The sequence below is a fragment of the Chaetura pelagica genome, unplaced genomic scaffold, assembly GCF_000747805.2.
Source record: "Chaetura pelagica isolate M959 unplaced genomic scaffold, ChaPel_1.0 scaffold10, whole genome shotgun sequence".
NCBI classification, from domain to species: Eukaryota; Metazoa; Chordata; class Aves; order Apodiformes; family Apodidae; genus Chaetura; species Chaetura pelagica.
Window position 1 is genome coordinate 4,770,331 of NW_009952263.1, and position 15,754 is coordinate 4,786,084.

General features: G+C 36.9%; 1 protein-coding gene across 1 annotated transcript in view; it reads left to right on the top strand.

Annotated features, from left to right (window-relative positions):
* Window positions 1-15,754, top strand: part of TOP2B (topoisomerase (DNA) II beta 180kDa) — a 71,294-nt gene that overhangs the window by 13,766 nt on the left and 41,774 nt on the right. The window lies entirely within an intron of this gene.

Here is a 15,754-nt window from a genome sequence, read left to right on the forward strand (position 1 = left end):
TTTTTTTTTTTTTGGAAAACAGTAGGATGATGTTTCTTTCCCTCGTGTGCATTTTAAGTGATGAAGATAGAACTTTTGAGCCAATTCCTAAAGCGAAACCTGTGCAATGCCAGCTGTAGAACAATGGCGTACAAAAAAGCAATATTGTGGTACCAAAATGTACAGGGCAGTGACTAGTGATGAGTTTATTGTATGGGCCCAAAAAAAATGTTGGGAAAACAGTAGGATGATGTTTCTTTCCCTCGTGTGCATTTTAAGTGATGAAGATAGAACTTTTGAGCCAATTCCTAAAGCGAAACCTGTGCAATGCCAGCTGTAGAACAATGGCGTACAAAAAAGCAATATTGTGGTACCAAAATGTACAGGGCAGTGACTAGTGATGAGTTTATTGTATGGGCCCAAAAAAAATGTTGGTTCAGGCAATGGTTCTTGAGTAGATAACATATGCTGGTCTTTAGGATGAGCGGTACAAAGCTAGTTTCAGCTGTCTGGGTTTAATCTGCTTGTCATACATTTGTTGGGTTTGCAACTATTTGGTTTTAAGTTGTTTTCAAACTGCCTTTATTTTTTTTTAAGCCTTTTAATTAGTGTTGAAACCACTAGGGTGCTTACTTCTGAGTAATATACTTTGTATTGCTAGTGGTTTCTTTATAAGACCATAAGTTAAACAATTAAAGGATAACAGAAGTAAGTCAAGTTCTAAAGATGAGAAAATGTCTAAAACTTAATAGAATGTTAATTTATGTTTCAGACTAGCAAATCCTATATATGTAACCTGATGGGCATATCTTAGCAAAGAGTTGTGTGTTACCTTAGCTTTGGTTGTGATAGGAACAGCATGCTTGTTCATCAGCTCAACCAACTAGAAGAGAATTACGTGCAGTGATGAAAAAGGAAGGGTACTTTATGCAGTGGAGAATTTACCTTAGAGTGAATTTCATCAGAAGAGCATCATACAAGCATCAGGTGATGTCTGTCTTTACTTCTAAAAGCAAGATGCTCTCAGTGTTCTTGGAAACAAATAGCAGGTCAACTGTGATTTCAGCTGCCTGGAACAGAACTTAAAGAATTGTAACTAGCAGTATTTAGTGGGCAAGTAGGTACAGTTGCTAGTGGTCGGGACCCATGGGAGTATATAAATTGAAAATGTTTATTGGGAAAATCATTTAGCACTATGTAACTGAAAATAATGCAAGATAATCTCTGATTTATCAAGTGTACTAGTAGTTTTTTGAGAAGCTTTTTTTTTTTTTTTTTTTTGTCTAGTTGTGTAGTGCTTTTAACCAATTTTTAGTTCCCCACAGTATTTGTTGGTAGAAGGTGGAATTTTGACCGAGAGATTGCTTTTAATTACTATTGGTGGATGATTTCCAGGGGTCACCCACAAAAGTGTTAAATTGTATTAAGAGTTAGTTACAAAGGCATTAATTTGTATCTAGGGGAGTTTTCATTGGTGAAACATAATGGCACTTTTTAATGCTATGAAAACTGACTTGGAACAAAAGAAGTAATTCTTATCTTCAACCTTTGTGTATTTAGGGCCTACAGAAAACGTCATAATAGTATAGTAATAGGATTTTTTTTTCAAATAAATATGCCATGTATAGTGAAAGTGAAGTCATTGCAAGTAATACTGTGAACTATGTTGGTTTTTATTAAACAGTGATGCCCGCCCATGAAGATATTTCTTCTCAATCTTAAGAGCTACATGAGCCTGATAAATGAAAGCTGAGACTCCTGATAAAAATTTCAGTCTTTGAACACCACTTCTGTTTTCCTGTCCTTTGTGAAAGGGATATTTTCCATTTCTAGGAAATGCTAGCTTAAAATTAATACATACTGAGTGTTAATGTGACTTTTCTTTAAAATAAATAATTAAATCTGTGTACTCCTTGAATGGAGCAGATGGAAATAATGTGTATTAGTAGATGGAAGTAATGTATATATTTGATTTATACTGGTCCATACTTATTTTGAATAAATATAGTAGCAGCATATTGGTAAGTGAAAAGATAGCAACCTTTCAAATAATCTAAATTCAGCTATTGGCACTTCTCAGCAGTTTCAAATGTTGCCTTGGAAAGAACTTATAACTTTATGTTGTCTTTTTTTTTTTTTTTTTTAAAAAAAGGATATGTATGTAATAGAGAAGATAGGACAGTAGACTCAAAAGAAAAAAAATAAATGAAACCTCAATAAATAAAGCCCTTCCAACTCTTCTGTTAAAGGGAACTCATAATTATTTTATAATTTCATTTCAAAACAAGTACTCTTAACTAATGCAGGTATAGCTTTCAGTTTGACTTGGCTTTTAGAAATTTGTCTTGAAGTGATTAAAATAAATCTTTCTTTTGAATAATCTGTGATAGTTCCCACTGATATGCCATAATTCACTTTTTATGGATTCTGCACTAGGTTGTTTCTAACTGTGTGGGGAAGGTTTTTGCATCTGAAGCCTAAACAGGGTCTCTTCTGCACCAAGGATCTGCCCGCTCTTACTATATACCAAGCTTTATCCATGACTGTAAGTTGGGGGCAGGAGCAAGACAGGAGTTCCCTTCTGTCAGTATAGTGCTTGAAAGAGGAGTGTCAGGATGTGACAGGGTGCCTAAGAATTATAGGATGTTACAGTCTATCATGAGTCTATTCCTGTAAGCTGGCAGAATTCTGAAGTACAAACAGTTAAGAAATATTACTAGTAATATGACCAAATCATAACCAAATCTTCACTTTCTAAAAATAAACATACTGTCCTAGAGGTGAACAAAGTGTAAATAGTTCTTCATTATTTTTATTATTGTTTATTACCTGCTCAGTTTGAAAAGCATGACTAAATGATTGAAGTTCCTACCCCTGAATGCTCTAACCTCTTTAGTTGCCTTTCTAGACTGAGGTTAAAGCTCAGAATTAGGTCTCTGTTCTGTTTCTTTATCTGTACCAGGCCTTCTCTTCCTTTGCTGGCTGAAGCTAGGCCTAGCACACAGTTGTCACCTATGTGACAGTTACATATACTGTTAATTACTGTCTTATCTTTCCTCTGCTATATTGTGGTGTCTACGGGGTGGAGGGGAAGTCTTTCATTGTTGCCAAATCTTGTGTAAGCATCTATTTATTTTGCTGTTATGTTGACTAAAGAACTGTTGTGGTGCTTTTGGGTTTTTGTAGGGGTTTTTTTGTTTTGTTTTTTGAGGGGGTTTGTTTCTGGTTTTTTTGTGACTAGTGTGCCCTCCCCTTCCCCACCACCTTCTTCTTTTTTTTTGTGTGTGTTTTATTAAACATAATGTGTTTTGTAGGCTTTGGAGTCATGTCGTGCATCAGCAGTTGAAGGGAAGCAGCATCCTCTCTTGTTTTTGTTGAATTTCTGATTCTGATGCCCTTAAGGAAGTAGTGTTACAAAGAGGTGTGATGACTTTCCAGAATATTCTATCACTAGAGGGAAATGTTTATGACTCAGTTGGTTGAATCAGACACAATAGTTGCCCTATGGGGCTGTTTTCAATCCGTTCTCTTCTCAGCCTGTAACAGTGTATGGGATTGCCTGGCCCCCTTGCACCTGGCCTTGTTGAACTCCGTGCGGTTTTCATTAGGCCACCTCTCAAACCTGTCAAGGCATCCCTTCCCTTCTAAGTTATCCATGCTGTAATGAAGGTTAAATAAAGAATTACTTTATTTGGACAGATAAAGTAAACTTTCCAAACAAAAGAGTATATAAATAGTCCAAGGTAAGTTGGTTAGATTTGAAAAAAAAACAAACTGTTTAAATCTAGAATTATCTTATCCTAGACTTTATTTTCCAGAAGTAGATTTTTACCTTGTATGTAAACTGTCTTGTGTGTCTACTTGCAAAAGCAGATGCATATTTATATTTTATTTAATTAAAAAGCACCACATATGATTCATAGCTGATGGATATGAGTAATTCCATCCCTGGGAGTGGGTTTTATATGTTACAGATTATATATAGAGAACCTGGAACTGAAAGCTGGTATAGAGAACTTAATTTTCCTCATTTGAAGTAGTGCATTTATTGCAAGTCACCCACAAAGAAAACATTATTCTGCACTGTATAGGTGGTTTGAAAGTTTTCAAAAACAGATTGAAGAAAAATATATAGTTATAAGTGTGGATTACTGTGAAGAAATATGTTTTGCAAATCATGTGCTTGAAGACCTAGTGGTGTCCTCTCAAGTACATGTGGTAAAACCCAGGTATTTTGGAATAATATATTTTAATGCTGATTCGCCAAATTTAAAGTCAAAGTCAAGGCATTTAAAATACTTTTACAAACTTTAAAAATTAAATACTGAAATTTAAAATACCATTTAAGTTCTGGAAAACAACCAATGTGTCAAGATTAAGCATACCAAATGTTTATTGCTTTATAAAAACAGGAGAAAAATGATCCCCTGAAGCACACTGATAGAACAGCTCTTTGTATTAGTAGTTTTTGCTCAAAAAGCATTTCCTTGCCATTGTCTTCAGGTAGTTCAGTAATGAGTACCCAAAGGTTGATGTGAAGAGCAGGGAAAGATTTCTGCCCTCCCCAGTAAGTGAGGATCAGATAAATGTTTTTTTAAAAACTACACATCTAAGCAATTCTGTAGTTTTTTTTCTTCCAGTAAGAAAAAAGGGCATTAGTAAAGTTCGTGTAAAGGCTGCTGGAGTTAGAGCATGTTTGAAAGGTTCAGATCTAAGCATCAGATCCGTATTTTCCTTTGGATATAATTTTAAAAGCTACCTTACAGGGGAAAAAGAAAAAAAAAAGTTGTAAAAAAAGATTCATTGTGTAATGTACTATATGTTTTTCCTGATTTGTGAGGTAGAATTGCAATTGAGATACTAAGCAGTCCTTTCATGGAAGCTGTGTGTGATTACTTTTTTTTTTTTTTTGAGTGGGCCTGGTTAGACTGAGACTTCCTGAACAAGTCTCTGAAAAACTGGGCAAATATCTGCCTTAGTGAAATGCCCAAAACTCAAACATCAGCTTTCTAAATCTGAAGGAATATTCAAGAAGAGAGCAAGGAACAGTATTCTCTCATCATGACAAAATTGCAGGAACTATGAGATAACATTGAAAAATTGTTTTCTTATAAACAAAAAGATTATGAGATAAAGTGGAGAAAAAAAAAAAAAGAAAGCTCTTACAACCAGGTAACTTGATACATAATGTTTATGTAAGAGCAGTTAGAATTCTGGGATCAGCCCCTAAGCAAAGCATCTTTGCTTACGAGAAATTGGCAATGTGAACTTCACTGGAGATACTGGAAAGCAGCTATCCAATCTCTGGTAGCTCTGGAGCATTTTGACTCTTGGGAAGGTAGTTTAGTAGTGTATGAACACTTCAGTCTTGTGTTTATTCCCTTGGCAGTTGTGTACCATGATATAAAGACAGAAGAATGGCAAGGTGTCTGGGTTAAAATAACACCATCTTAGACCGGCTTATAGAGTTCTAGTGCATACAGTCATTCAGGGTATTGCCTCCATGCATCAACTCAGAGCTCTGTGATGGCTGAGATAATGTTTTTCATCATATCTTATTTAGTGATCCTAACTTAAAGTCTTTTCCACCACTGTTGTATTACAGTATTGTCATGAAAACAGTGAAATATTATGTCACAATCTTCAAGTAAAATGGAGGTGAGTTGCTTGGAGAAGAGCAGTTGTAAGAAGTGAGGCAGTTACTCTATTTTGTTATCAAGCAGACCTGGGAGAGAATTTTTCTTAAATTCACAAATAAGACTGTAAGCATATGTGGAATCAGCTGCAGGGAGGAAGTTTCTTACCTGCACTTGCTGATATAGAGGGAGGGAGATGGTCCAGATACATGAGAGTAAGCAAACATGAAGTTATATCATATTTACCTGCCCGTCCTGATACTAATTAAATCTTTCAGAATATACCATGGAGGCTTTCTTCTTTGTCAGTGGAGCAATAAACAGTCATGCTATGTAACACAAATTATTAAACAGCTGAATGATTTAAAAATTAATCTCAAAATGTATTTGAAATTACTTTGAGTCTTTTATATGGTGCCTTTTATGGAGGGGTAAATTCTTCTGCCTGCCAAGATGCAATTCTTAAATGGAAAATTAGAGGGTAGAATTTTCATGATCTTCAAGGTTGTCAGTATTTTTAATGAGCAACCCTGAAAGGGTTTTCTTAATGACTTCTGCAGGAATGTTGCTGTGGGAGAAAGAATGCTTGAGTTTTGAAACAGTGCTCAGGCTTTTTTGACTCATTGATGGCTCTGATTTTCTCCTTCTGGTTTGCGTAAGAGTCCAGAACACCAAATCTGTGATCCTTTCTCATGGAGTTTAATACAGGATGGAGACTAGATTATGGAGTATATTTATGAGAGTTGTAAAACATTTTAAGAATTGTAAATTTTCCAGGGCAACAGTAGATGTTGCACAATGGGAGTTGAGCAATTAAACTCAAGCTACTTTTTAAAAGAGCACTGGCTTCATACTTACTTTAACATGACAGAAAACAAAATATTTTGAAAATACAGAATGCCAGAAGGTGGCTGTGTTAGTGTAGGCATTTCTCATACAAAAAAATCTGATGTCTGTGTTACTGTGCAGCAAACTGTGGTATTTGAGAAGAAGTGATGTGATGATTATTCATAAGCTTTAGGAGTTCGTTCTCTGTTGGGGACATTTTTTAAAAAGAAAAAACTCAGTAACTTCTGTTGAGGTGGTACTTTGTGTTTAGCAAATATGTTGCTTTTGCTTTTTCTCTTGTGAAGATTCTAGCGGGCAGGCTTTCAATTGTTACTGCTAATAATACTGTGTTCCTTTTTGAGGGCTTCATATATGTTAGAAGTATAAAAACCTCAAGGTTCATAGTCAAGGTATTGCGTATTTCAATGCAAGATAGACATGCAAATAGGAAAGGCATAGGAATCCTGATATACTGAAGGCTATTACATTAATGAGTTTAAAAATCTGATTCTGTTATATGGTGGAGAATTGCTTCTCTTTGAAGAGTGCAGCTGGATGAGTAACCTCTAAGTGATGTTTGGATTCTCTTCTATCAATAATATTACATGACTAGTAATCCTGAAACTGGCTAGAAAAGACTGGGCTTTGAGTGTTGTGTAGAATAAAATCTTTATTTGTGGGTTCAGTCACTGCTTCCAGTGTATTGCAATGTGACTCCTGTTCCATGTTAGTATGCCAGTTGAGCTGAAAAAACTAGCTTGTTTGATTTGCGCTCACAGTGTATCATGAATGTCTTGAATATTGTCTTAGTCATGCATGAAGCTTTTCCTATAGTTAGTTTATTAGTCTGAAGATAATTCAGTGGAGTAAAAATACCTTGTGGTCCAATATGGGTTCAGCTGGCTCTAGAACCTATAGGATCTAGAAGGAAAGATCACGATGCTGTTCTAGGTATGTGATATTTGACACACAGCCTTAATGGGTTTTCAAGATTTTTGTTCTTCAGAAGGATGTATCAGGTTGAGTTGTTCACTTTCAAAGTAATCTTTGCAACTGAAATGAAAATGTGCTGAAAGTCTAGAATACTTTCACAGCACTCAAACTGGTGATGCAATAAAACGTTAAAAAGGGCAAGGATATGGGCAACACTGAGTTATGAAGAGGTGCTGCCAGGTACTGATAACCTAAAATCCTGATGCCAGTACCTCTAACTTTTTAATTTCTTGTCCGTTGGAGGGCTTGTGTGTGAGCTGGTTGACTAAACAGTGAACCAAACAGATTTTGTCATTCAGTGACCAAGCCGCTTCATTCAGTAGTTCCAAGGGTCGCAGTTCTAAGAATCTGTAGGAATACTGTCTCAAGTTGTCTTAAATGTTAACACAAATAAATTCCTTTTCTTTGTGAGTAATTTTGTTTGTTTGCTTCTTGTCTCTGTATTTTAGCTGGAAAAATGGAATTTTAAAAGATTAATTTGTTACCAAAGCATCTGAGCTACATTATTTGATACTAGGTGAACAGTGTAAAAATGTAGTATTGGAATAGAACTTGACAGTGGATAGAGAACTAAAAAAATTCAGACCCTTAAAAACATAACAGGCAAGTTCATTTGAACTGTCATCATGCATGGGCAGATGAGAGAAACTTACTTTTAAAGAAAATAATAAATATTGGGATCTGAATGTACCTGCTGATTATATCTAAACCTGGGCCAAATAAAGGAGAACTCTTACTGTAATAAATTAATGTAAAGTGTAAGTGAATTAATATTTGAAACAATATACATAATTTTCTGGTCAGATGTAGTGAGCATACATATTTGCACAGAAGTGGTATTCACCTTTTTCAAACTCTTGTGGACAAAGCAAATCCCTACACTTTCATTTAAATCTAGTGTGATAATTGTGCATTTTTAAACCTAAAATAATAATGATGCTTTTATTCTGTCTAGCTAGTGAATAGGAAGATGAAGCTATGTAATTCTAAGAATGTAATTTTATGGTGCAACTAAGCGATGTAATATTTGCTGAAAAAAATGTGTTGTTTTTTTTTTTTTTAATCTTATGCTCCTAGCTGTATATTTCTGTCTTTTTGTTGCACCAGTACTTGTCTGATTCTCTAGCAAGCTTAATCAGAAAAATGAGCCAGCAGAAAACTAATTGTTTCTAGCTGATGAAAAATGAGGAATAGCTCCACTTTCTTCTTGAACTGGCTTGTGAGATCAGTTTGATTCCACTGTATGGAGTGGAGAAACAGCGGAAGAGGGAAGAAAGAAGGAATTTTTCCACTTCAGCAATTAACTCTTGCGCTTTTCTGTAATGGAGAAATCTACCATTCTGAAGCCATTATGTAACTGAATCATCATAACAAAACTCCATGTAATGTGATCCTTTCAGAATCCAGAGCAAATTGTCCAAACCAGGAGATAAAAAATTTAGGAATTTGAAATAAAGTCGGTAGTCTTACTGGAGTAAGACTAGTTCTGGGTCAGTTTACTGGGACCTCCTTCCTACAATCAGCTTTGGGAAGCATACCATAGAGATTTGGTTCATGCCCCTAATGGTATGCAGTGATCTATGGAAATTTGCTGTGGTGACAGGGAACTGTTACTTTTGTGTGTTTTCGTCTTGGCAAGAGAGCCAAAGCATTTGTTAAACACAGCAGGAGACTGGTTTGTTTTGAAACTCTCTCCAGTTTTGTTTCCATGGTGGGAGGTATTCTCGGGCAGGGTTTTCTTTGGGAAAATTGCAAAATGTTTAGGTTACAAAGTATTCATTGTCTATTTTTCTAAGGCAAGAGGGGGCCATTATGATCCAGTATGTAACACCACAGTACAGACAAATGCATGTTATCCATAGGACTACCTAGTAATTACCATATTGCATCTATAAAGTCTTTTGAGGTATAGCATCTCTTCCTCAGAAGAGGTGGTTTTGTTTTGAACTGTAAGTGGTAGAAAATCTACTACATCTCTGGATTTCGTTACTTAATTAACTTCCCTAGATTTTAGAGTTTAATTACACTCAAAATTTGCTGTCTTGTCCCAATAAATGTGCTTACCCTACACTTTAATTAAGGGAATGTAGGACATATGGCATGTGCTTTTCTAAATTCTTATGTCCCAAGGCTGCTTTTGCCTTTTAGAAGACTAATCATTGCATGCAGTAATTTTAGGATATTAAGGCAGAAAAGACAATGCCAAAGTGAAGGTAGCTTTTTTGTTCACATAGTAATGTGTCTCCTCTGTTTCTTTATGCTTTTCTGCTAGTCTAGAAAATGAACACTTTCTTGCGACCTGTATAGGGGAAAAAAAGAACGGGCAGACTAAAGAAAAATGGATTGGGATTTTTTTTTTGTGGTGTTGTTTATAATTGTTTGGGGATGGTTTACAGTGTCGAGGTGGACAATACAGGATGAAGTCTATGTAAGTGGGCAGACACATTAACAATTATAAGGATTTTCAACTTCTTGTGACAGTGAAATTCAGCTACCTAAATAATGTAAAGCTATGACCTAAAGAAATCAAACTTAAGGTATCTCTTCTAGTTATGATATAATTGAAACTGATGATCCAACCTGTGTTCTTATTTGTAGCTTTGCATTGTATTGTTTATTTAGATAGGAAAAGTTTTTTTCTGGTGCTGACAAACTGTCCAGATCAAATGTGTATTAAGATTTAGAATGTTGAAGTACAGCTGTTTGCAGCGTAAGTAACTAAACCCAGCATGGTAACAACATGATTTTGAAACACAAAGGAAGATTACATGACCCAGTTTTCATTTTTAAAAGGCAGTAAAAATCTCTGACATAATATGGATGTCACGCCTGCTCTGTTATATGCAGAAATTTCAATGGAGGAGACTAAGATGAAAAATATGCAAAATGTGAAAACAGAAGATGCCAAAATTGAATAAGTGAGTTCTTAGGTTGAAGGTAGACAAGAAGAGTCTTGTTGACAAAGTGTCATCTATTAAAGGCTACTTGAATTCTGACTCTTGACTTCACAGAAGAAAATAATTCCTGTAGCTTTGCACAGTGCTAGATATATTTATAGAGAAAACAGCTTCAATAGAGAAACTCTACAATTGTTGCAATTATACTGAAGGAAGCAGTTACTATGATAAAACATCATTATGATATCACACACAGTAGTCTCGGTGTAGTAAACTGAGCAGTAACTGCTATCAACTGAGAATCGTGTTTTTCCATAGTTACCAGTATGCTCTGTTTGAGTGTCTATGATGCTCACTTCATCAGAGTCACTGTATGAAGTATAACTGCCTATCTATAAAGGACAGACGGTGCTATAGGCTATAGTGTTCCAAACTACTGTAGGATGGGCATCTTGCTGGCTTACACGTATGTGGATATTTGTCATCAGCCTGAAGGGTTAGAAAGTCTGAAAGACTATCAAGAAGCTGTAAAGTCTTAAATGTTCAGAGAATGTTAGGAAAGTCAAACACTGTGTTTACTAAAAATAGGCAACATTAAGATTGCAAGCAGACCCTAAAAATTGGGTAACCTGTTAAAAAACAAACAAAAAACAGACTACTGTGAAGCAGAACACTTAAGCCCTTTGTGACACTTGGTTAATTCTCTTTAGGGGTTTTCTCATGAAACAACAGCTGGTGCTGTTTTGAGAAGTGTTATTGGAGTTCTAACAATATGAAGATCTTTCATACAGGACAGAATACAAAAGGCATTCTTGAGACAATTCCAAAATATACAGAAGAGATTGTCAGTTTAACAACAGTGCAGTTTAGTGCTTGCTCAGTTAGTACAGCAGGACATACTTTTTTTTTAACTTATATTTTATGAAGTAAAGCTCAGCAGATGAAAGCACTTTTAATCTTTAAAGTGATAAAGGACAACATAATAGGAAGACTATGGAGGATGTTTGTGTCCATAGATCTGTGTTCTCTTACAGTGGGGGGTACTTCATTCTCCCAGTCCTTGCTTTCACCTTCTGGGGCCTTTGTGATGAGGCTGGAGCACTTGTTAGAGAAGACTGATGCAAAGAAATCATTGAGAACCTCAGCCTTCTCATTATCTTGCACAGCTAGGTCCCCCGTTTCCTTCAGGAGAGGGCCTACATATCCCTAGGTTGTCCTTTTTTCCCCAGCATATCTATAAAAGCTTTTCTTATTCTTCTTTGCATCCTTGGTGAGGTTTAATTCCATCAAGGATTTGTCTCTCCTTACCTGATCCCTAGCTGCTCAGACAACTTCTCTGTAGTCCTCCCAGGGTACCTGCCTTTGCTTCCACCCTCTGTGTGCTTCCTTCTTAAGTTTGAGTTTTCCTGGGACCTGCTTGCTCATCCAACTCCAGCCTCCTGGAGTTTTTACCTGACTTTCTGTTAGTTGGGATGCAACACTCTTGGGCCTGGAGGAGTGATCCTTAAATATCAACCAGCCTTCATGGGCCCCTGTACCCTTCACGATGATGTCCTATGATGCTCTCTCAAGGAGATCCCTGAAGAGGCTGAAATCTGCCCTCCTGAAGTCAAGGGCAATTAACTTACTATGAGCCCTCCTTGCTGCCCTAAGGATCTTCTTCATGGGCCCCTGTACCCTTCACGATGATGTCCTATGATGCTCTCTCAAGGAGATCCCTGAAGAGGCTGAAATCTGCCCTCCTGAAGTCAAGGGCAATTAACTTACTATGAGCCCTCCTTGCTGCCCTAAGGATCTTGAACTCCACCATTTCATGGTTGCTGCAACAAAGGCTACTCTTGAGCTCAGCATCCCTGACCAGCACTTCCTTGTTGATGAGAACAAAGTCCAGCATAGCACCCCTTCTTGTTTGTTCCTCAATTACTTGGAGAAGGAAGTTGTCATCCACACACACTAGGAACCTCCTGGATTGTTTGTGCTTTGCAGAGTTGTCCCTCCAACAGATATCAGGGTGGTTGAAGTCCCCCCTGAGTATCATATCACATATATATATATATCTCTCCTAATATATATAATATATCCTAAAATATATATAATATATCCATATATAATATATCCTGAATAGGTAATATTTATATGAACACACAGTGAAGCTCATTGAAAGAAGCCTGGACATCATTTACAGAACTACTTCAGTGAAATAAAATTTATGTTACAACTGTTGGCAATGCTTCCTTAGTAACAATTCTCTTTCCTCCTCTTCCATATATGAGTGTAATCTATCTGTTTGCTAAATCCTGTTTCTTTTCTGCCTGCTTAGCTGATCCATGGCTTGTTTTTTTAGAGTCATGGTGGTGGGGTTGCCACAGTTTAAGACCAAATGACAGTGTGGAGGCTAAATTAATTCAGATTCCAAAATATTTTAATCACACCTGCATGCAATTTTGTAACTTCCCTGTGTGATGGGAAATGTGATGTGCTCTACGAGCAAAGTCATGGGAGTTAGTGTGGTTCCAATTCTGCTGTGTATAGTCCACTATAATACAGGATTATGGGGTCCCCTGGATTCTTTCACCCATCTTATTTTGGATGCTGTCAGTTACAGGACTATGTAATAGCGAATATTTGATTGTGATTTGGCCTTTTCATGTTTACTCAGGGCCAGACAATTGGCTGTTTTCATCACTGGTGCACACCATCTGCTTGTCTCAAAGGTTCTCAAAATACATGTTTCATAGCTTTTCTGTATATAAACTAGAAAAATGCAATCTTAGTCTGGAAGAGAAAGGTAATTTCTCTTGTTCTGAATAGAACAAGATGCCTGTTAAAAAGGAAAGCTTAAAAAGAAACCATCAAAACATAAATAGTAGAAGATGTAGGAGACTAATTTGAATAATTATGGGGGAAATTGTCCTTGTTAATTATGTGCTATAAGTTGATGTTTGGCTTTTTGAGTCTGCTGAAGTTGTTTGGGAGAGTTCAGTGTCTTCTGCTTCTTGTTCTGATGCGCTTAAATGCTTTCTTACCCTTTGCTTTTAGTGCTGTCTGAGGCTGTAAGCAAAGGTTAGATTGAGAGAGAACTGGTGATCCTTTCTTCTGGGATTTGTCTCTCCTTACCTGATCCCTAGCTGCTCAGACAACTTCTCTGTAGTCCTCCCAGGGTACCTGCCTTTGCTTCCACCCTCTGTGTGCTTCCTTCTTAAGTTTGAGTTTTCCTGGGACCTGCTTGCTCATCCAACTCCAGCCTCCTGGAGTTTTTACCTGACTTTCTGTTAGTTGGGATGCAACACTCTTGGGCCTGGAGGAGTGATCCTTAAATATCAACCAGCCTTCATGGGCCCCTGTACCCTTCACGATGATGTCCTATGATGCTCTCTCAAGGAGATCCCTGAAGAGGCTGAAATCTGCCCTCCTGAAGTCAAGGGCAATTAACTTACTATGAGCCCTCCTTGCTGCCCTAAGGATCTTGAACTCCACCATTTCATGGTTGCTGCAACAAAGGCTACTCTTGAGCTCAGCATCCCTGACCAGCACTTCCTTGTTGATGAGAACAAAGTCCAGCATAGCACCCCTTCTTGTTTGTTCCTCAATTACTTGGAGAAGGAAGTTGTCATCCACACACACTAGGAACCTCCTGGATTGTTTGTGCTTTGCAGAGTTGTCCCTCCAACAGATATCAGGGTGGTTGAAGTCCCCCCTGAGTATCATATCACATATATATATATATCTTTTCTAATATATATAATATATCCTAAAATATATATAATATATCCATATATAATATATCCTGAATAGGTAATATTTATATGAACACACAGTGAAGCTCATTGAAAGAAGCCTGGACATCATTTACAGAACTACTTCAGTGAAATAAAATTTATGTTACAACTGTTGGCAATGCTTCCTTAGTAACAATTCTCTTTCCTCCTCTTCCATATATGAGTGTAATCTATCTGTTTGCTAAATCCTGTTTCTTTTCTGCCTGCTTAGCTGATCCATGGCTTGTTTTTTTAGAGTCATGGTGGTGGGGTTGCCACAGTTTAAGACCAAATGACAGTGTGGAGGCTAAATTAATTCAGATTCCAAAATATTTTAATCACACCTGCATGCAATTTTGTAACTTCCCTGTGTGATGGGAAATGTGATGTGCTCTACGAGCAAAGTCATGGGAGTTAGTGTGGTTCCAATTCTGCTGTGTATAGTCCACTATAATACAGGATTATGGGGTCCCCTGGATTCTTTCACCCATCTTATTTTGGATGCTGTCAGTTACAGGACTATGTAATAGCGAATATTTGATTGTGATTTGGCCTTTTCATGTTTACTCAGGGCCAGACAATTGGCTGTTTTCATCACTGGTGCACACCATCTGCTTGTCTCAAAGGTTCTCAAAATACATGTTTCATAGCTTTTCTGTATATAAACTAGAAAAATGCAATCTTAGTCTGGAAGAGAAAGGTAATTTCTCTTGTTCTGAATAGAACAAGATGCCTGTTAAAAAGGAAAGCTTAAAAAGAAACCATCAAAACATAAATAGTAGAAGATGTAGGAGACTAATTTGAATAATTATGGGGGAAATTGTCCTTGTTAATTATGTGCTATAAGTTGATGTTTGGCTTTTTGAGTCTGCTGAAGTTGTTTGGGAGAGTTCAGTGTCTTCTGCTTCTTGTTCTGATGCGCTTAAATGCTTTCTTACCCTTTGCTTTTAGTGCTGTCTGAGGCTGTAAGCAAAGGTTAGATTGAGAGAGAACTGGTGATCTTTCTTCTGGCTCAGAAATTTATATGGTGATTGGTTAATCCAGGATTGGAGTTTAGCCTATATTTACTTTATACAGAGATGTTTTGGGAACAACTAAGTGGAAGTAAATATTTTTCTGAATGAGAAGTATGTTTTGTTCTCTGTTGAGGATTTTTACTGGTCAGGTAACACCTACTTCAAGTTCATAAACCCCTGTAAGAGCAGGAGGCTAGTTCAAGTATTAAGCAGGTGGTGACAGGTATTTTTTTTTTTTTCTTTCTGATATGTCTGTTAGCCAGGTAAATAAGTCATGTGAATTCAAGTTACATGTAGGAACCTATACTGCAAAAAATCATGCCTTGGTAGATATGCTCTTACTGTCTCAGAATAGGGCATTTCTACATTTGCTCGCTCTGAGAGATTCAAACTTTTCCTTTGGTGTGGTTTTAGTTCAGTGGAAATGAGGCATTTATCAGGAAAAAACTGCTGAAAAATGCAACAAATCCTTGTATCCTCCCCTCGAAGTGGATATGCTTTCTGTAACACTGTTTCCTCTTCTGTTTGAACCATTTTCCTTCATCTCCAGCCACATTAGGCATTAATTATGTTTAAATTACATTAGCCTATGTAATCGTCCCCCTTCCCCTTCCCCTTCCCCTTCCCCTTCCCCTTCCCCTTCCCCT